The sequence below is a fragment of the Lutra lutra genome, chromosome 13, assembly GCF_902655055.1.
Source record: "Lutra lutra chromosome 13, mLutLut1.2, whole genome shotgun sequence".
Classification (NCBI taxonomy): domain Eukaryota; kingdom Metazoa; phylum Chordata; class Mammalia; order Carnivora; family Mustelidae; genus Lutra; species Lutra lutra.
Window position 1 is genome coordinate 7,397,199 of NC_062290.1, and position 21,357 is coordinate 7,418,555.

A 21,357-nucleotide genomic window follows, 5' to 3' on the forward strand; every position below is an offset into this window, starting at 1 on the left:
TGGTACTTTATCTCAAGGAACTGAGGTTTCTTCTAAGTTGTCAAGTTTATTGCCATAAAATTATTATAATATTCCATATTAATTATGGATTCTATAGTGATGTAACCTCTCTCATACCCGACATTATTAAATTATGTCTCTTAATTTCTGATCAGCCTATCTAGAGATTTATTAGTTTTTTATTTTTCAAAAGATTTTATTTATTTATTTGACAGAGATCACAAGTAGGCAGAGAGGCAGGCGGGGTGGGGGAAGCAGGCTCCTGGCTGAGCAGAGAGCCTGATGCGGGGCTCGATCCCAGGGCCCTGGATCATGACCTGAACTGAAAGCAGAGGCTTAATGACTGAACCACCCAAGCGCCTGGAGATGTACCAATTTTGTTGACCATTTTAAAAAATGAGCTTATGCTTTCACTAACTTTTCCCATTTTTCTGTTTTCTGTGTTACTGAATTCGGCAATGATCTTTTAAAAAATATTCAATAATTCTATACATTACTGACTGCTTGTCGTAATAAATGTATTCTTGATCTTCCTTATCTGTTTCTCCCATTTACCCACCCACCTCCCCTCTCTCAACCACCGATTTGTTCCCTGTATTTAAGAGTGTTTTTGTTTGTCTCTTTTTTCTTTGTTCGCTTTTGTTTCTTATATTCCACATATGAGTGGAATCATATTTGTCTTTGTCTTTGTATTTGTCTTTGCCTGACTTATTTTACTTAACTTTATACCCTCTCGACCCAGCCATGTTATTACAAATGGCACTCTCTCATTCTTTTTTTTATGTTTGAGTAATATTCCCTTGCCTATATCTACTACATCTTCTTTAACACTCATCTATCAATGGACACTTGGGTTGCTTCCATATCTTGGCTATTGTAAATAATGTTGTAATAAACATCAAGGTGCATGTATCTTTTTGAATTAGTGTTTTCATATTCTTTGGATAAATATCCAACAGTGTAACTACTAGATCATATGGTAATTCTAGTTTTAATTTTTTGAGGAACCTCTGTACTGTTTTCCCCAGTGGCTGCACTAATTTGAATTCCCACCACTAGTGCATGAGGATTCCTTTTTCTCCACATCCTCATCAACACTTGTTATTTCTTGTATTTTTCATTCTAGCCATTCTGACAGGTGTAAAATTGTCTCTCATTGTGGTTTTGATTTGCATTTGCCTGTTGATTAGTGATGTTGAGCATCTTTTCATGTGTCTTTTGGCCATCTGTATGTCTCCTTTGGAAAAATAGCTATTCAGGTCCTCTGCCCATTTTTAATTAGATTATTTGGGGGGTTTTTGGTGTCGACTATTTAAGTTCTTCATATATTATAGATATTAAGTTCTTATCTCTTAATATCATTTACAAATATCTTCTATTTAGTAGGTTGACTTATTTTGTTGACGGTTTCCTCTGCTGTGCAAAAGCTTTTTATTTTGGGATAGTCCTAATAGTTTACTTTTGCTTTTGTTTCCCTTGCTTAAGGAGACATATCTAGAAAAATGTTGTTAAGGCCCACACCCAAGAAATTACTGCCTATGTTTTCTTTAAGGAGTTTTATGATATCAGGTCTCACATTTAGGTCTTTAATCCATTTCAAGTTTATTTTTATATATAGGTAGGAAAATGGTTCCATTCATTTTGTATATAGCTGTCCAGTTTTTGCAGCATGACTTATTGAAGAGTCTGTCTTTTCCTCATTATATATTTTTGCCTCCTTTGTCATAGATTAGTTAACTATATAAGCACGGGTTTATTTCTGGGTTCTCCATTCTGTTCTGCTGATACGTATCTATGCACCAGTACCATACTCTCTTGATTACTGTAGCTTTGTGTAGTGTATCTTGAAATCTGAGACTGTGATACATCCAGCTTTGTTCTTCTTTCTCAAGATTGCTTTGGCTCCTTGGGGTTTTCTGCGATTCCATACAAATTTTAGGATTATTCAAGTTCTGTGGAAAATGCTGTTGGTATTTTAATAAAGATTGCATTAAATCTGTAGATTGCTTTGGGTGGTATGGACTTTTTAACAGTATTGGTTCTTCCAGTCCATAAGCATGGAGTATCTTTCCATTTGTGTCATCTTCAGTTTCTTTATGAATGTTTTAGTGTCTTCAGAGTACACGTCCTTCATCTCCTTAGTTAAGTTAATTCCTAGATATTTTATTATTTGGATGCAGTTATAAATGGGATTATTTTTTTTTTTTTTTTAAAGATTTTATTTATTTATTTGACAGAGAGAAATCACAAGTAGGCAGAGAGGCAGGCAGAGAGAGAGGAGGAAGCAGGCTCCCCGCTGAGCAGAAAGCCCGATGTGGGGCTTGAACCCAGGACCTGGGATCATGACCTGAGCCGAAGGCAGCGGCTTAACCCACTGAGCCACCCAGGCACCCCTGGGATTATTTTCTTAATTTCTTTTCTGCTACTTCACTATTAGTGTACTGAGATGCAATGGATTGTAATATGTTAATTTTGCACCTTGTAACATTATTGAAATCATTTATCAGTTCTGGTAGGTTTTTTTGGTGGAGTCTTTAGGATTTTCTATATATAGTATCATGTCATGTTTAAATAGTGAAAGATCAGGAATAAGCCAAGGATGTCTCTTTCATCACTTTTATACAACACACTGCTAGAAGTCCTAGCTGCAACAATGAGACAAGGAAAAGAAAAGTCATCCAAATTGATAAGAAGTTGTAAAACTTTCACTATTTGGATTCTCTTATGATCTTTCTTATTTCCTCCTTTCTACTTTGGACTTAATTTACTCATTTTTTGCCCCCTAGTTTTATAAGGTAAATGTGGAGACCGTTAGGTTCAAATATGTCTTCTGTTCTACTACAGATATATTTTGCTATAGATTTCTCTCCATGTGCTGCTTTAGTGGCATCCTACAATTTTTTTATGGTATGCTTTCATTTTCATTCAGTTTAAAATACTTTCTAACCCCATGTTTGGTTTCTTCTTTGATCCTTGGTTATTTAGAAGTGTCTTATTTTGTTCTAAAATATTCAGGCCCTTCCAGAGAACTTTCTTATTATATTCTAATTTATTTCAGTTGTGAGAAGAGAACATAGAACAAATCTTGACTCCTTTTACTTCTGAGGCCAGTTTTATTACCAGGATATTGTATACCTTGGTTTCTATCAATTTTTGCTGCTTGTATTTTGAAGCTCAATTATTAGGTACATACATTTAAGATTCTTACATTCTCTTAATGAATTAATCCCTTTATCATTATGAATTTATCCTTTGTGTCCCTGGTAATAGTTCTATTCGGAAATCAATTTTTTTTTTTTCTGATATTAGCATAGCCACTCTAGGTTTCTTTTGCTGGTTAATATGGTATGTCTTTTTTATCCTTCTGTTTTAATCTATTTATGTCTGTATTTGAGTTACATTTCTTTTTTTTTTTTTAAGATTTTTATTTATTCATTTGACAGAGAGAGATCACAAGTAGGTGGAGAGGCAGGCAGAGAGAGAGAAGGCGGGGAAGCAGGCTCCCTGCTGAGCAGAGGGCCCGATGTGGGACTCGATCCCAGGACCCTGAGATCATGACCTGAGCTGAAGGCAGAGGCTTAACCCACTGAGCCACCCAGATGTCCCTTGAGTTACATTTCTTAAAGACAGCATATTGTTGGATCTTGCTTTTTTAAGAGTCTGATAATATCTGCTTTTTAATTGGAGGGTTTAGATCATTTACTTTTACTATGATTATTGATCTCATTTAAGTCTGTCATCTTGCTGTTTGTTCTGTTTGTCTCATCTGTTCTTTGTTGTTGTTGTTGTTGTTTTAAGATTTATTTATGAGAGAAAGAGAGGAAAAGAGACTAGGGGTGGGGGACAGGTGGAGAGGGAGAGAGAGAATCTCCAGGAGACTCCCTGCTGGGTGTGGAGCCCTATTCAGGTCTTGACCCCAGGTCTCCCAGATCATGACCTGAGCCAAAATCAAGAGTCTGATGCTTAACTGAGTCACCCAAGGACGCCTCTTTGTTCCCTTTTTATCTTTTTTTTTTTTTTTAACTTTTTGGTTTGTTTATTTGTAAACTGTTTCTCTCATGGTTTCTAGACTCTAAGCATTCTGGTTGTCATCTGGGTTAGCTTTAATTACGTCAACCTTTCACAGCCTGGATTTCTAATGTCTTCTAAGAGTTTTTGACTGGGGATTTATAAGGGTTATTTTGCTATGCTAAAAAATTGCTTGCTAATTTTACATGTGCTGTAGTCCTTAAATATTAATATAGGTAAATATTGTAGTTGGTGCTAAGTGACCTTTTTTGGGATCAACCTTAGGCTTCTGTGCTCTTCTCATTCCTTGATGCAAGGATCTGGGTGAAAGGGATCCACACTCCCAGTAAGCCTGGGAGTGCTTACTCATAAGGACCATATGGAGGGCATCTTGGGGAGCTTGCATTCCCAGGTTTACCAGTCTTTGTCTAGATTCAGGCGTTTTTCTCCCATTTTATTTATGGAGAAAGATGAAAGAAGAGAGATAACTTATTAGTTTTCCTTTTCTGTCTCGATCTTCCTCTACCCATTCTTTACCAAATAAACAGATTGGTGGATTATGTTTTTCAAAAATCGAGAAACATTTCCCTGTTTAGGTTTTTATTTTGTTTTTCTTCCCCTCCCCACCCCATTCAGTTTTAAAGAAGTGGATCCATTATGTCTTCCACATGGAGAGAGGGCATTCCAGGTTTTGTAATCCGTGTAGAGAAGGGAATGGCATGAAGAAGGGAGAAAGGAGAGACGTGGTTAGGCTGGACTAATGCTAGAGTATTTTATTGCATTTGGAAATGGGCAAATCCTCTATCTTGAATGCTAGAAGTGGTGCGATGTGAGATCTACGTGTGGGCTCCCTAGAGGCCTAGACTTGAGATAGCTCCACTCACCCTTGCCTACCCCCGAGGAAAAAGAATTCCAAATTCCTCCTTTCCTGAAGTTGCCTTGCTCCTAGAGGATTTCCTGGAAGCAGCTTTGTCAGTAGAGGATTTTTGTCGAAGTAGTTCTAATTTCTAGAAGATATGTAAATCAGGGTATTCTTGTTCATTCTTTATTTTAAGTCTGGCTCTTAAAATGTCAAAGCAGCAGAATGTGGTACATCCCTATTAAATGCAGGTGCTTTCTGCCCTGTTTACTAAAGACAGTTGAGTGTCTATAGTGGTTTGGACTGATGGTTTGTAAGCTGATGAACGGATGCCAAAAACTAAATGTCTCTTGAGTACAGTGGAGCCTATAGTCTAGTCTCCATGAATATTAGGGCAGTGTGCCAACTTGAGCTGGCTTAATTCTGCAAGCAGGAGCCCTTTGCAGAAGGATTCATGGTAATTAACCAATTCAAAGTGCAATATTTTCCTTTCATTAATTTGGCAGAAAACAACTAAATATCTACAGCAAGAATGTTTTTGACATTTCCATTTGCCTGCTTGGAAAATAATGGATACTTTGAATTGTGCTAGAAAAGAAAACTGTTAGGATTTTGTCATTTCCATTTTAGCTTCCTAACAGACATGTGGATTGCTCAATTAGAAATTATTTTTAAAGAAATTAAGGAGTGGGGGCATGGGTTAAATAGGTGATAGGGTTTAAGGAGGGCACTTAGGGCAATGAGTACTGGGGTGAGGTATGGAAGTGTTAAATCACTGTATTGTATGCCTAACTAATATCATTCTGTATGTTAACTAACTGAGTAAAAAAAAATTTAAAATAAAAATGAAGTGGGAGGCGTGGGCTGCAGGGGTAACCAGAATGGATTCATATTTTGAGGTGGTTGCTTGCAGGAGGTTCTTAGGGAGTCTGTTGGCTCAAACCATTGGTTTTTACATCTTCCCTGAATGTTCCCTTTGGGTGTGATGATTGCATATCCTTCCTCCCTGCTCGTTATTTTTCTAGTCCAACTATTGCTTGGAATTTCTTTCTTTCCTTTTTCGCTGGGTTCAAGAAGTATTTGTTATCACTGTCAGCTCAATCCAGTAATTGTTAATTTTTTACTTTTAGAAGTGGATCAGGACCAGTTACTGTGAATGAAGTATTTTGAGAAATTTTGAAACTAAGGCTCAGTGATGGCAAATATTTCCCTGGAAGAATTACAGAATTATTTATTTTTTAAAGGATTTATTGGTCTTAATATTAATACTGTTATCTGTTGATAACATTTATCCTTTCACTAAAGATATATTTAATAGTACTCATATCTTTGATTACTAGGCTCTGGTTATGAAAAACGATCCCTCCCTTTAATGTTTTCCTCTTATGCTATTGTGACAGATTTTTCTTTGTGTGTGTATTTTTGTTTGTATACAGTCTTTAAAGACTCGATATATTCAGTTAGGTACTATTTTATTTTTAATATTCTTTTAGTTTTAAGTATCAGAAACCCATTTCAATCTATCTAAAAAGAGAATTGTGGAAGGTCATTGGGAGCGTTCCCAAAGAACAGCTTGGCCTTGTGAGCAACTGGAATGTGCCATTGGAAAAGCCATTGGGAACCTAGGTAGTGCGCTCCCCATCTTTTATATTTGCTTCTATCTGCACATCTCTGCCTTCTTCATACTCATTTACAAATTTAATTTCATGCACATGACCAAATACAGTTGCCCACCACCACCCTTTAGTTAATCATTTAGAGTGACCAGCCTAGATAGAGACCCCAGTTCCAAAAATCGAGGAGAGAGAATGTGGACCGGCTTGGAGCAGGTGTCTTCCTTTGATCTAATCAATTATTGCCAAGAAGGCAGCATCATGAAGTACCCATTTGGCTGCTCTGGCCCACTGCCATGAAAGGCAGCCTTTTTACTTTAAGAGATAGCTGCATTCTAAAAATTGGACAACAAAAGAAAATCTCTGTGAATGTAAGTGTAAATAATCATCTGTCCTTGAAATCAATAAAATTTTTGTGCCCATTTGGGTCAGAAACTGTGCTAATTAGCAGAGAGTCAATGGCTAATGAAATAAATGTATATCTTGACCATGAAGAACTTACATTCTAATAGGGGGAATAGAATTTTTAAATGTCAGCAGACAAGTAATGATTATAAAATGTGATAAGTGCTTTGAAGAAGATACACAGGGCTGAGCTAGAGACCCGGGTTGGGAGCCAGTGGGGAAGTGGCAGGGAGAGTAAGGACATTTCCTTTTTGCCCCGTTTCTCAAAGTGATGACTTGTATATTTAGACTTGACGGATTAGGGGAGGATGTTTCTATCAGGGAAAGTCGTATGAACAAAGGTGTTGAAGTATAAGGAATTTTGAATCCTTGAGAGAAGAAAAGGGAACCTTGTGGATGAAATCTAGGAGAGTTTGAAATGAATATGTCAGGAACAACTAGCGTGGACCAAGACTGTGACTTAGTGACTTAGCTCTGTGACGTTTGTTAGAAAATGCTAGGGTGAACGTAATGAAGACTAAATGACACACAGCAATGATAGCAGACATGACGTTCTGTTAGAAGCTTATTCTTTATTTATTCATGTGTTCCTTAAACATGTGCTTTATTGGGGCGCCTGGGTGGCTCAGTGGGTTAAAGCCTCTGCCTTCGGCTCAGGTCATGATCCCAGGATCCTGGGATCGAGCCCCGCATCGGGCTCTCTGCTCAGCAGGGAGCCTGCTTCCTCCTCTCTCTCTGCCTGCTTCTCTGCCTACTTGTGATCTCTGTCTGTCAAATAAATAAATAAAATCTTTAAAAAAACAACAACAACAACATGTGCTTTATTATGTGTCAGTTGCTGTTCTAGGTATTGAGACTTTACACAGTAAAGAATTAGATCCCTTCTTCTCATGGAGTTTATCAGAATGTTGCCGCTCAGAAATATGGTCCTTTGACTAGTATGTCATCAGTGGACCAGGAGAACGTTAGACATGCAGAATCTCAGACGCTCCACAGAACTACTGCCCCAGAATCTGCATTAAGATCCCGTGGGGCCTCATGTTCTAAGATCAGATGAGTCAGGTTCTGTGGAGAGATTCAGGTTATCAGCAGACTTTATTTTATTTTTTAAGATTTTATTTATTTATTTGACAGAGATCACAAGTAGGCAGAGAGTCAGGCAGAGAGAGAGGAGGAAGCAGGCTCCCCGAGGAGCAGAGAGGCCCATACGGGGCTTGATCCCAGGACCTGAGATCATGACCTAAGTGGAAGGCAAAGGCTTTAACCCACTGAGCCACCTAGGTGCCCCTACAGTGTTTTGTTTTGTTCAAAGATTTTATTTATTTGTGGGAAGAGAGAGTGAGGGAAGTGCAAGAAAGGGGAGCAGCTGGGAGAGGGGGAGGGAGAAGCAGGCTCCCTGCTGAGCAAGGAGCCTGCTGTGGAACTTGACCCTAGGACCGTGGGATCATGACCCGACCTGAAGGCAGCTTAACTGGCTGAGCCACCCAGGTGTCCCTGTAAACAATGTTTATTGGGACAGCAATGTCTGCATGTTTATGTATTGCCTGTGGCTGCTTTCATACTCTAGGGACATATTTGAGTAGTTGCGACGGAGACTCCATGGGTCTACAGAGCTTCAGCTACTCTTTGGCCCTTGAGAGACTAAATATGTTGCCCTTTTTTTCTAGAGTATAAACATTTTGCTTGAAATGCACAAAAGAGATTAAATTTTACTTGTTGGTGGAAAGCTCTTGGAATAGGTAGTATTTGAATTCTTCTGAAAAGGAGTGGTTTGACACATTTTACGTCTGAAATCTGTAATTCCAATGGCATACATTGAAGTCTGATATGTAAAGAATATTTAAAAATTCAAAAGACTGATCCGACTCTGTGATTGGTACCATTATGAAAAATGGAGAACAGGCCTAGGCGCTTGAAGAATGTTGGTGTCATGGCGGCATAATAAAAAGAACGTGAGTTTACTTAGTTTAAAAAAAAACAACTTTACTCAGTTTAAAAAAAATGTAAGAAGTGTTTTTGAAGCACAATTGTTTATATTATGCTGAGGGTTTTTCAGAGATTGCCAAGACATTTGTTCATATGTCTACGTTATAAGAAACTGAGACTACTAAAAAAGTCAAGTATTTAGCCAGCGACTAACCAGTAATGGAGATGGAACCTAGGATCTAGGTCTTCTTTTTAAACGATTTTATTTATTTATTTGAGAGAGAGAGTGAGAGGGAGAGCATGAGAGGAAGAAGGTCAGAGGAAGAAGCAGACTCCCTGCTGGGCAGGGAGCCTCATTTGGGACTAGATCCTGGGACTCCAGGATCATGATCTGAGCTAAAGTCAGTTGCCTAACCAACTGGGCCACCCAGGTGCCCTCTAGGTCTTCTGATGAACTAATTGAACTTCACTGAAGCAAAGGGATCTAAGGAGATTCAATGTTTTAGCTCCTTGGACACACTACCCATCTTTCATGCCAAGCTTCAGTCCATAGCACTATGTTTTTATGTATCCTCAGTGTTACACTGCTTGTGAGATTTCCTTGGACTATTGATGAAAACATCATTTTATTTTCTTAAATACCATTTTGTCTCACTGAAAATTATGTTGGTCACCCTGGACAGATAGATTATTTCTTTGTTATAAGATAGCCGTGATTTGAATGCAGAAAAATCACTTGTTGGGACAGCTATGAGTGAGAAAGGAAGAGAACCTGGAAGAGTGAATGAAGCTCGTGACCTAAGTCAGCTAAGGTGTGGGACTTCCTGGGCTCTCAGTGTGACTGTTAGCTTTGCAAATGGGCTGTGGCTTGACAGCAATGCTCAGAGAGGATTTTGTTGACTTCATAGGCTGCTCCAAAGAGACTGAGGGCTTTGAAATAGGAAGACGCCAAGTCGACTTCTCTGTTGTAGAAAGCAGATGTAAAGCAGATGTAAAGCAGCCATGAAGATACATGGTGATGTAGAGGAGACCATGGATGTATCTAGAGACCCAGAGTACTAGCCAGCCCCCAAATTACCCCATTACTTTGCAAGTGAATTCAGCTCAGGCAAACTAAAAAGATCTGAGGCAAATGGTTTAAAGATGCGATTAGCACCTCTAGGAACTTAAAGGGAAGAATTCTTGGGGGCCTCGTTCTAAGATCAGATGAGTCAGGTTCTGTGGAGAGATTGAGGTTGTCAGCGGATTTTATTTTATTTTTTTTAAAGATTTTATTTATTTATTTGACAAACAGAGATCACAAGCAGGCAGAGAGGCAAGCAGAGGGAGAGGGAGAAGCAGGATCCCCGCTGAGCGGAGAGCCCGACGTGGGGCTCGATCCCAGGACCCCGGGATCACGACCCGAGCCAAAGGCAGAGGCCCCAACCCACTGAGCCACCCAGGTGCCCCATCAGCAGATTCTAAAACAATTGCCAGTTCGTGTCTGTCTCCACACACAGACACACACCCATGCAATTATAACTATGTTTTATGACTGTGTGGGTTTAAAGACAAACATATTAAGAACTGCTAAGCATTTTCTTTGTTTTAAATTTTTAGTTCTGATTTTAAAAGAAATTAAACCTTTTTGTGGGCCCCTGAAGGTGTTATGGGCCCCAGGCTCTGTGCCTGTTGGGTAAGTCAACCCTGTTTATCTTCAAGCATTCATTTGAGTTAGCATGTCAAGTATCTGAATCAATGGAGAAAGTCATACTTGGGAAAAAATATGGTTCTTTTATGGGGCTAACCATTTCCTAGAAATGGTTTATTAAAATTTTTAAAAACTTCAGTATGTTTATTTGCTTTCTCACTTAACTTTCTCATTGGGGAATAGGTAGATGTTTCCATGGTCTTTAAATATAGATAGGAAAACCATTATAATTTTAGGGTTGAGATGGGAACAACTTGAGGAAATTAGGAAATGAAGATAATTCTGATGACGAGGTTTTTTTTTCTTTTGTTCTTTTTCTTTTGACTTAAGTGGAAATAAGGAAATGTACTTCAGCAAAGGAAGGAATGGGAAAGGCAGTATAGTAGCAGGGTTGTGCTGATGCTTTGTTTGTGCTCTTTATATTCATGAAGAAAACAAGTATGGGAGGAAAGACTTTCCTAGTTCAATTTAAAACATTTTTGCTTAAACTTTAGAAACTCTACAAAACTTATGGTAATAGGAAGATTTTCAAAGTGTTCCATCTTGTTATAAGGTCTTAAAATTCTAAGATATCATATCCAGATTATTTAAGAGTATATGTACATTTAACTCAGCACCAGGGCACCTGGGTGGCTCAGTGAGTTAGGCCTCGGCCTTCGGCTCAGGTCATGATCTCAGGGTCCTGGGATCGAGCCCCACATCGGGCTCTCTGCTCAGCAGGGAGTCTGCTTTCCTCTCTCTCTGCCTGCCTCTCTGCTTACTTGTGATCTCTGTCAAATTAAAAAAAAAAAAAAAAAAGCTTTAACTCAGCACCATAAATTACAGAAATTGAGGGCAGGGAGAGAAGAAGACAAATACAAATTAAGAGAATGAGAGAGAACAACAATCATTAAAAATAGCGTGGACAAGAGCTTCTGCTACCGACCTTGACAGAGTAACTTCTACTGGTCTAAACCACCTTCCATAGACAATGGTAAAGCTGAAGAAAACATGAGACAACTGTTTTCGGGCATTGACACCAGGACTGTGATTATTGAAAAAAGGCAAATTCATAAGAAGAGCTCCGTGTTTGCCTTGGCTTTCTTCTGAGAGTTTCTTGACAGTGTCACAAGGATATGGAGTCTAATAGTGATGCCTTGAGCTGAGAAGGCAGAGATCAGAGTTTTGGGCTTTTGAGGCACCTGGGAACTGGAGAAGGGCACCAAAAAGGAGAGAGCTGTTTAGAAATGAAGGTCCAGAATTCTAAAGGTGGGCTCCTCATGAGCCTTGGCTGATAGGTGGACTACATATGTGCTGAAGAGCCTGTGAGCTTCCAAAGGACCAAAAAGTACGCTGACATATGAAAGATTCCTGGCAGACATTAGCGCTCTGTCCCAGACAAATAGAAGGACATTGCTAACAGCGTAGACATCCACCTGTGAACCCAAAAGTCCACAGCTTTGAGTCAGGACTCTGTCCTGGAGTGAGCTTACTCTGCATCTACCCTAACAAATTAAAACTAAACCTGAGAGGGAGGACAAGATAGAAGTTGGGCCTGCCAGGCTAGAGGAGCTTGCAAAACCCCTTGAGCTTTCCTGAAAATCATCCCAATAAGACGTAAACAACGATGTTCAGCCAGTAATTCTAAGCCTGAGAACAAAAGTCACTACTCTTCAGAGGAACATAGCAGAATCAGAATCCAGGTTCTCTACACTCTATTGCATTTCGTTACAACTGGAAGTCACCAGCAGCTCTGTGGCCTCCCATTTCTTCATTCTGGCTCCCTAGTGTTGGTTTCATTTGGGTATTCCTATCTCAGCTCTGATATGACTTCCAGTAGCTCCTAAGTCTTAACTGTTTCCAAATTTACCTGCATTGGGAAAAAGTATATTTGTCTCCGTGTTTCTAAAATCCTGATAATTCATTCTTATTCAGCCAGTATAGGTCATATTTCCACCTCAACTAATCACTCCGGCCATGATGGTGCAAAGTCCTAATTGTGTACTGGATTATGTATTATATCCCTGGAATGAACGGTGGTTGAAGTTAACTTCTTTGGAACGTGTAGCTCCCCAAAGCTTCTGAGAAAAGAGAAAGGGAGAATAAATCTGAAGAGAGGTGATTAATGTCCATCACACATGCCATTATCCACATTAAATTTAAACTTCCTCTTATTCCCACCTGTAGGGAACTCTTCTTATCCCAACAGTAGGAAAGAACACGATTTTCCTGGCTGATCACCTTATGATGTAGGACACACACCTTGTTATCTTTTCCTGTGTCAACAGGTTTTGGGGGGCACTGTTAGTAATACTTGAAATTTCATTCAAAAGAGAATCATTCTAAAATGTGTTTTATTTTCCCATATGGTAGAATTTTACCATTAGGTAGCTTATACCAATGGGAACTCTGCACTGGATATGCTAGGGATGAATAGCAATGTATTTCTTTAAAAGCAAAGCACAATTCAATTTAAAAAACGTTCACTAAACACCAAATATGAAAGGCATGGTACTAGTAGCAACTATAGAGTTCAGCAATTTGAAATCGTGAAAGTTTACTTCGGTTTTATGAAGGGAACAAAGTAACACTCAGGAAAAGGCTCTTAGAGGGCATCTGATTTGCCATGCGATCTACTGCCCTCTCCAGGAAGCCCACCAGGAAGAGCTCAGTGTTAAGAAATCAGTAACTACTGGGACGCCTGGGTGGCTCAGTTGGTTAAGCAGCTGCCTTCGGCTCAGGTCATGATCCCAGCGTCCTGGGATCGAGTCCCGCATCGGGCTCCTTGCTCGTCAGGGAACCTGCTTCTCCCTCTGCTTCTGCTTGCCATTCTGTCTGCCTGTGCTCGCTCTCTCTCCCTCGCTCTCTCTGACAAATAAATAAATAAAATCTAAAAAAAAAAAAAAAAAAAAGAAATCAGTAACTACTTTCTCAGAAGGTTCACATGCCATTGTTTCTGGGATACCTTGACTATTCAACAAGCAAGACTTGATTTTAGTTTAAACTTTAATTAGGGTAATTATTGTCTTCTATCTGTTGAGGACAAGATCTGTGTATTTATAATTTCAACCATATAGGAGTCTATTTCTTCCTCTTAGAAGGTAGCACTTTGTACATATGAGGGCATTTGTGTATCCCTCTTTCATCTCTTGTCACCAGACTAAACATTCAGTTACTTCTCACAGGTGACAGCATTGCCAGATACACTCACCATAAAACTTCCTTCCTCCTAAATGTCTTTAATTTTCAGCTCTTTCAAATGTTCATAGAAGTAGACACCATACCGTTAATGTGATCTGAACAGTGCAGTTAGGATAGTGGGAACATTTACTTCACTGTTTGGAATATGTCACTTCTAAAATTTTGTCCTTGTTGTGTTTTAATCACCTCAGTTGAAGTACCATTTGTTATATACAATGCATATATGAAAATATACCCTTCCACAGCATTCAGTTCGGTTTTAAAAATTTATATCCATAGAATCACCACCACAGTTAAGATTAGGACATTTTCATACCCTATAAAGCTTCCTTGTACCCCTACTCAGTGTTATGCCCACTTCTGATCCACAGTCCAGGCAAACACTGATCTGCTTTCTAGAATTCCACATAAATGGAATCAGGCAGTATGTGCTCTTTTGTGCCTTTTGTTTTGCTTAGCATAGTGTTGCTGCTGATGGTCTCCATGCTCTTGTGTGTGAATAGTTATTTTCTTTTCATTGCTGATTAGTCTTCCATTTTATGAATTTACCGCAATTGATGGGCATTTGGTTGTTTTCCATTTTTGCCTGTTATGAACAAAGCTGCTATGAACATAGGTGTTCAAGACTTTATTCAGACAATTATTATTATTATTATTATTATGTTAAGTATCTACAAATGGGAATTCTGGGTCATGTGGTTAGTGTATGTCTAACTTTAGACAAAGTTTCCCAAGTACTTTCTGAAGCGGTGGTACCATTTTACGTTCCCGCGGCAACAGCAGTAATTTCAGTTCATACACATCCACTTGCTTTTTTAAAATTGAAGAGAATTCTTAGCATATGTTGAGATAGTGTCAAATGATGTCAGGAAAGCAGTCTTTAGTCATCAGAGGGTCCATTTAGCCTGACTGTTCTGGTCGTATCGTCCTACAATAAGGAAATAGCTTCTGTTTTTATCTTTTATCCTCTCAAAATTATCATGTGTCTTGCAGATGTTTAGCTTTCTGACAAGAGCACTATTTCTGTACAGCTGCTGCTGCTTCATCTTCTTCTTCTTCTTCTTCTTCTTCTTCTTCTTCTTCTTCTTCTTTTGTATTTTTAAAAAGACATTTCTATTGTAACAGTCCAGCCAGGCATGATACTGAAATCTTGTAGAAATCATGTTTCTGAAATACATCTCTCCTTTTGAAGCTGTTTGTTTTTATAAAACCCTTTGTCCCTACACGTGTCATATCTAGCAGATCCTTACACATAGCAGGTGTGCAGTTAGTGTCTCTGTTTCCTGAATATCCTATTTTCATTCTATAATGTGTACTGTGTTCTTTCTAAGCAAGTAAATATATCTGACTTAATTACAGAACCTTCTTAAGTATCATGATGAATGATTCAGATTGTTGAATTTGATCTGTAAATCCCTTCAGAGATCTTTTATTTCCAGTAGCATCAGAGGGTAGAGAAGAGGTGCTTCTGATGAGAGAGTAGAAGGTTTTTCCTTCACTAACAATTCAAAATTCCTTTCTCTCTTGAACTCAGAATCCTGTAAGGTGGGACAGATCCACTCCACGACAGGACAGAAGAGTCACTGTGTTTTTGCCGTTGACTTCAGGTTATCTTCTTAGAAAAATACCAAACACACACACATGCAACTCTACTTCCGTGACCACCACCACCACCGCCACCACCACCACCGAAAACCCAAGTTTGTTTAAGCCCCAGTTCACCAATGTGGAAAGTCTACTGGACGAAGGAAGGTCCGTCTTCCTTTCAGGGGAGGGTACGCAAGCCAGGATGGCTTAGCTGGAGTCTCACATGTTTCACCTGGAGTAAAGCCCATGGGCTGACTGATCCAGCCTCCTCTGGTCTTTTCTGTAGATGCTTCTTGGTGCTTTCTTAGACATCTTTTTCTATTCCAGAGAACAAATCAGATCTCCTTATACAAATTTGCCCTTTTTTTTTTCTTTTATTTTCTTTTTCTTTTCTTTTCTTTTCTCTTCCCTCTTCTCTCCTCTCCTCTTCTTTTCTTTTCTTTTTTTTCCCGAAATAAAAGCACAGTCTTTTTGGCTTTTGGAACGACTATAGATCCTGTTGATGTGCTCAAGTTACCTGCTGGCATTAACATTGTGATAGGCTCTCGTGTGCATTGTGCTGGGGGTGGGGACGGTGGGGGAATGGGAGAAGCAGAGAAAGAGAAAATGTAGTAGAAAGGAATGTGTAAAGAAGACAAATTTAATCTATCAGGGTTACTTTCTATATTTCATTGGTGTCATGTAGCGCACCTCTACAACTGTAGTGAACAAGTTCCATGCCTCGATTTCCCCATCTGTGAAATAGGGATAATAGTACTCATGTCATTGGGTTAGTGGAATGATTCAGTGATTTCACCCAAGAGGGACTGGGAATGCTAAGAGTTTTAATCTGCTATTCTGTACAAGAAGAAGCACTAGATAGTGTTTGCCTTAAAAATGCACACTCCTGGGGCGCCTGGGTGGCTCAGTGGGTTAAAGCCTCTGCCTTCGGCTCAGGTCATGATCCCAGGGTCCTGGGATTGAGCCCCTCATTGGGCTCTCTGCTCGGCAGGGAGCCTGCTTCCCCTCTCTCTCTCTGACTGCCTCTCTGCCTACTTGTGATCTCTATCTGTCAAATAAAATAAATAAAATTTTAAAAAAAAAATGCACACTCCTGTCATATATTTTCGTAAAATAGACTAGAAAATGTTAATGTAACTCTCTATGGAGCTGGATGTCTGGCTATTTAAATGTTCCCTTTTTTCTGTATTAAAGTTTATTTTAAGTTTTAAGTGGAAGGAGGATATTACGCTCTTAAACAAAAGTAATATTCTGAAGCAAGTGCATTTGATGTGTTGGGGTTTCCTCTCCGTTGTTTTTGCCAGCATCTTCCACATACTGGGTTTCAACATACTCCTCCAAACAACATAAGCCACAAGTTCAGAACACATTGTGAACACTTTCCAAGACAATCTGGGTAGTTCTTCAGAGGTTCATTAATACCTTGTTTTGGTGTTTACTGTGACTGAGTTCATTACTCTGAGTGTTCCAGGTCAGTCACTGGGTATGGCCAACAGGGGGCAGTCCGTCCAGATGCAGGAGATCCTGTATCGATTATTCGTTGCCTGCCTTTTTTTTTTTTTTTTTAAGATTATTTATTTATTTGACAGAAATGACAAGTAGGCAGAGAGGCAGACAGAGAGAGAGGAGGAAGCAGGCTCCCTGCCAAGCAGAGAGCCCGATGCGGGACTCGATTCCAGGACCCTGGGATCATGACCCGAGCCAAAGGCAGAGGCTCAACCCCCTGAGCCACCCAGGCACCCCCCCCTTTTTTTTTAAAGATGATTTATTTATTTGACAGACAGAAATCACAAGTAGGCAGAGAGGCAGATGCCTGCTTTTTATGCACATAGTAGAAATAGGTGCCTCTGAGATTTCTACAAATTTCTTTACACCTTCAGCCAGTTTCTGAAATAGTCCCATGACTTCACAGAAGAGAAGGATCTACATTTGCTTGTTTCAGATTTGACTCCGGGTTATTGTTGGTTCTGCAGATCAGGATCTCCGGGATTTAGGTGGACAAAATAATTTCTGACATCCTGGGTTATCTGAAGGTAAGAAGCAGGCGTGAGAGGGGCAAGGAAATAAAGGAAGGAATGGGGCTGGTGATGATAGGCAGTTAGGGAAAGATGAGTGGTTTAGAGGAGCAGTTGCTGACTGTGCAGTGTGGAAGCTGCCGTGGTCAGTGTACCCCTCTGCCTTCACCTGCACGTGCTACAGCGATGTAGTCCCACGACTGCAGTCTGCAGTGAATTGGAGGAAAATAGAAGCCAAGTTCTTGCTCACTTGCTGGTTACAACAATTTTAGACAAGTCTTTTAAAGCTTTTTGCTTCAGTTTCTTCACCCGTGAAGTACATAGTTATTAATAAAAATATCTCCGCCATGTCTTCCTGGGACTACTGTGAGGGTCCAGTGAAATAATGTATGTAGAAATGTATGGTCAAGCTTAACTAAATAGTTGATGATGATGACAAATGATGGCCACAACCAGCCTTCCAAGCCACCTTAGCTTTCTTACTTTGCCCTGGGCTCCTGTTTTCAGGTTTCCGCCATCTTCTCAGTAGGCATTAGGCTTAGTGAACCACGGCGTGCTCAGTTAATACAGTTACCAGTGCATGAGTGTTTTCGTGACCTTGATCCTTCTCCCATTGGTGAAAGCTACTGGTTGGAAAAAGTCAAAGGAAGTAGCACAAATGCAGAGAGAACTTTAATCTACTATTGGGTGACTGAGGATGGATGGAGACAGAGAGCTCAGTGGGCCAAGTGTCTGGGCATCCCCATGCTTTCTGCCTTGTCCTGATAGTCTCACTCATTGCCTTGATGTGCCATCATGGCCCACGTCCTCATAATTTCGGGTATGAATAAAAAGTGCCTGTATGGTCTGGGGAGAAGAAAGGGATGGTCTTACAAATGCTAAGGTTGTAGGTGAAGTTTTAGGTATGTTATTAGATGTAGAGAAAATCTACTCCTGTACAGTAGTGCTTCTCCAGACTGTAGCGTGGAGTTCCTCAGGCTTTTTTGATCTCTTCTTACCATATTGATTGTAGGCACATTCTCACTCAGCCCAGCTGAGGACACTTGGGTGTCATTGTCAAAAGCATACACCGTGTGTTACAAATAGTAGTTTTTATTAAAATATGAAATTTTGGAAATACTTAGTAAAAATATACTTGTTTTACCTTATTCTGTAGAGCACACAAGACATATGAAATTATTTTAATTAAAAAAACTTGTCCTTTTGAATTTGGAAGAAATTATAAAGTATAATTATATGAATTTGGTATTCTTTACAATTTGATAGTACAGTATCTATTTTTGTGTGTTTAGTAATATATGCAGCGTTGAAAGCACTGAGAGTTGCATAAAATAAAAATGTGAAATATGTCCCACATTTATTTTGTTGTTTTCTTATACCAAATGGAATTCATTCAAATGATACACTGCTGAATGCTGCCTTTTATCTATTTAAAAACAAATTTAGAAATAAGTGTTTTGTCTTTTAAAAATTATAATATTCAAACCCATAAATTCTGGTTGAATGGAACACATTAGAGGGAATAGTCAAAGGCAGTGGGATAGCCCTAACTTTAGTATCATGTCATGTGTGATGGTATTAAACTTGTTGGTTGATCCAAAAATACTTCACCATCATAGATAATTTTTCATTGGATCATTGTCTCTTGCTTTGAAAAGAAATTGCCCCAGCTTTGTTTTGACACTGGTTTTCAAATAACTTCTAAGCTTTTTTTTTTCTTTTTAACACTTATGAGTTGGAAACCACCCATTTTTCTGTGCTGATATCCTATTTTAATTGATGTCACCTAATTAAAAAAAATTAAAGTCATTGTCTTGACTTATAAGTTTCAGGTCATTATAAAACAGTGCTTTCTAACAAAGTTGTCACTTTTTGAGTTCTTACTCTGTATCAGGCTCTGTTCTAAGCCCGCAGAAGGCATTAACTTTAGTCCTTACAAACACCATAGGAGGAAGGAGATATTTATTCTCATTTTACAGTTTATTTCTGTTTTACAGTGGAGAAAACTGAGTCACTGGCTGTAAAATGACTTGCCCAGTGTCACGGCCACCAGCTGTGGTGGATGTATGCATTTGGGCCATGTGGATTGAGAATTTGGTCCTCTTAATTATTATATGTCCTGTGTCCAAACATAGAGAACTTACATATAAAACACAAAATGCTCATATTAGTCAGGCACAGGCCAACAGATGTGCACATCTGTTTTTACAAAACATTTATCTGCTTTTATTATGTGAAAATTGACATTTGAAGAACTCAGATATGTGTGTGATGTAGCTACTAGCAGAGACTGATCATTTTTAAATATTTACAGTTATAAACCCTATTAAGCAAATCATATGTTCTTCCTGGAACAGTTTCCTCTGTAAAATTTGTAAGTTTACAAATTTTAGAAAGATTTCTAGGATTCTTCCAGATCTAATATTTTATGAATTCATGATCCTTTCTTTTATTCTTAAGTTCTTATTTTGCTTACTTGAAAATCTGTTGGTTGACTAAAGAAGTCGTTTAACTTCTTTCTTCCTTCTCTCTTATTCATGGCGGTGGTAAGGCATCTCATAAATTATAATGTGTTTTATTACCATTCAGTTCCAAATACCTTCTAATTTTCTTTTTTCTTTTTTTCTTGGATCCTTGGGTTATTTGGAAGTATATTATTCAGTTTCCAAGTATTCGTTGATTTTCAGGGTCTTTTTCTGTTATCGATTCTAATTTAATTTATTGTGGTCAGACAAATTACTTTATAAGATTTGAGTTCTTTGAAATTCATAGAGAATTGTTTGGTGGTTGGAACATCGTCAGTCCAGGTAAATGGTTCATTGTGTAGTTGGGAAGGATACGTATTCTGTGATGGTGGGGGAGAGTGTCTTGTAACCATTAATGAGGTCAGGTTGGTGGATGGTTCTGAAATTTTCTATATCCTTTCTGATTTTCTGTCTACTTATTATTTTATTGAAAGATAAATGTTAGAAATCTCCATCTATGATAGCGCATTTTACCATATCTCTTTTTCAGTTCAATCAGGTTTTGCTTTATGTATTTTGAAGTTCTGATAGCAGGTACGTAAACATTTGGGATTGCAAGTTCTCTTGATGAATCGGCTACTTTCTCATTATGAAATGACCCTTCTTGTTCCCTTTTATAAAAAGTTTTTATTTATTTATTTATTTGACAAAGAGATAGAGACAGGTACACAGAGCAGCAGGCAGGGGTACAGGGAGAATCAGGCTCTCGGAGGAGCAGGGAGCCCAGTGTGGGACTTGATCCCAGGACCCTGGGATCATGAACTGAGCCCAAGGCAGATGCTTCACTGACTGAGCCACCCAGGCGCCCCTGACCCTTCTTCTTCTGCTATTCTATTTTCTGCTTTGAAATTTACTTCAGTTGGTATTAAAATATAGCATGGTATATCTTTTTCAATCCTCTTCCTTTTAACCTCTGACACCACATTTATAGTGGATTTCTCATAAAAAACATTTAGCGTGGTTTTTGTTTCTTATATGATTTGACAATCTCTGCCTTTTCATTGGTTTCTTTAAACTGCCCTTGACGTGATCATTGGTATGGTTAGGTTTGCATCTACCATGTTGCTCTTTGTTTTCTTATCTGTCCTACCTAGTCTTTGGTTCTTTTTCCTCTTTTTCTTTCAGGTTACTTGAGTAATTTTATGATTCCATCTTATATCCTTTATGGGCTTATTGTGATACCTTTTCATTTTGTTCTCCCAGTGGTTCCTGTATGACTCACAGTATGCTTCCTTAACTTATCATAGTATACTTCTGTGTGATGTTGTAGCTCTTCATGTCCAGAACAAGAGCAGCCAGTGACCTTTAGCAGCAGCTGGGGTATTGGGACGGAGGACGCTACTGGAATCGCATGTAGTGGGTGTGTGGGAGCTTGGAAAAATGCCTCTCTTCCTACTGGGTTATTGTTCCTCCCATAGGCGGAAGGGTAAGAACCTTTCTCTTTCTGGATGAGTAGACTGAGGCTCAGGTGAAAGTGACTTTAGTAAATGGCAGAAACAGGCCTGACATAGCATCACACAAGAATACGAGCCTGGAAGTCAGGTAGACT

At 39.0% G+C, this 21,357-nt stretch overlaps 1 protein-coding gene and 1 long non-coding RNA gene across 9 annotated transcripts in view; one reads left to right on the forward strand and one right to left on the reverse strand.

Moving 5' to 3' along the window:
- The window catches only part of RFX3 (regulatory factor X3), a 290,084-nt gene that overhangs the window by 88,268 nt on the left and 180,459 nt on the right, over positions 1–21,357 (forward strand). The window lies entirely within an intron of this gene.
- Positions 1–21,357, reverse strand: part of LOC125083277 (uncharacterized) — a 35,748-nt gene that overhangs the window by 13,716 nt on the left and 675 nt on the right. The window lies entirely within an intron of this gene.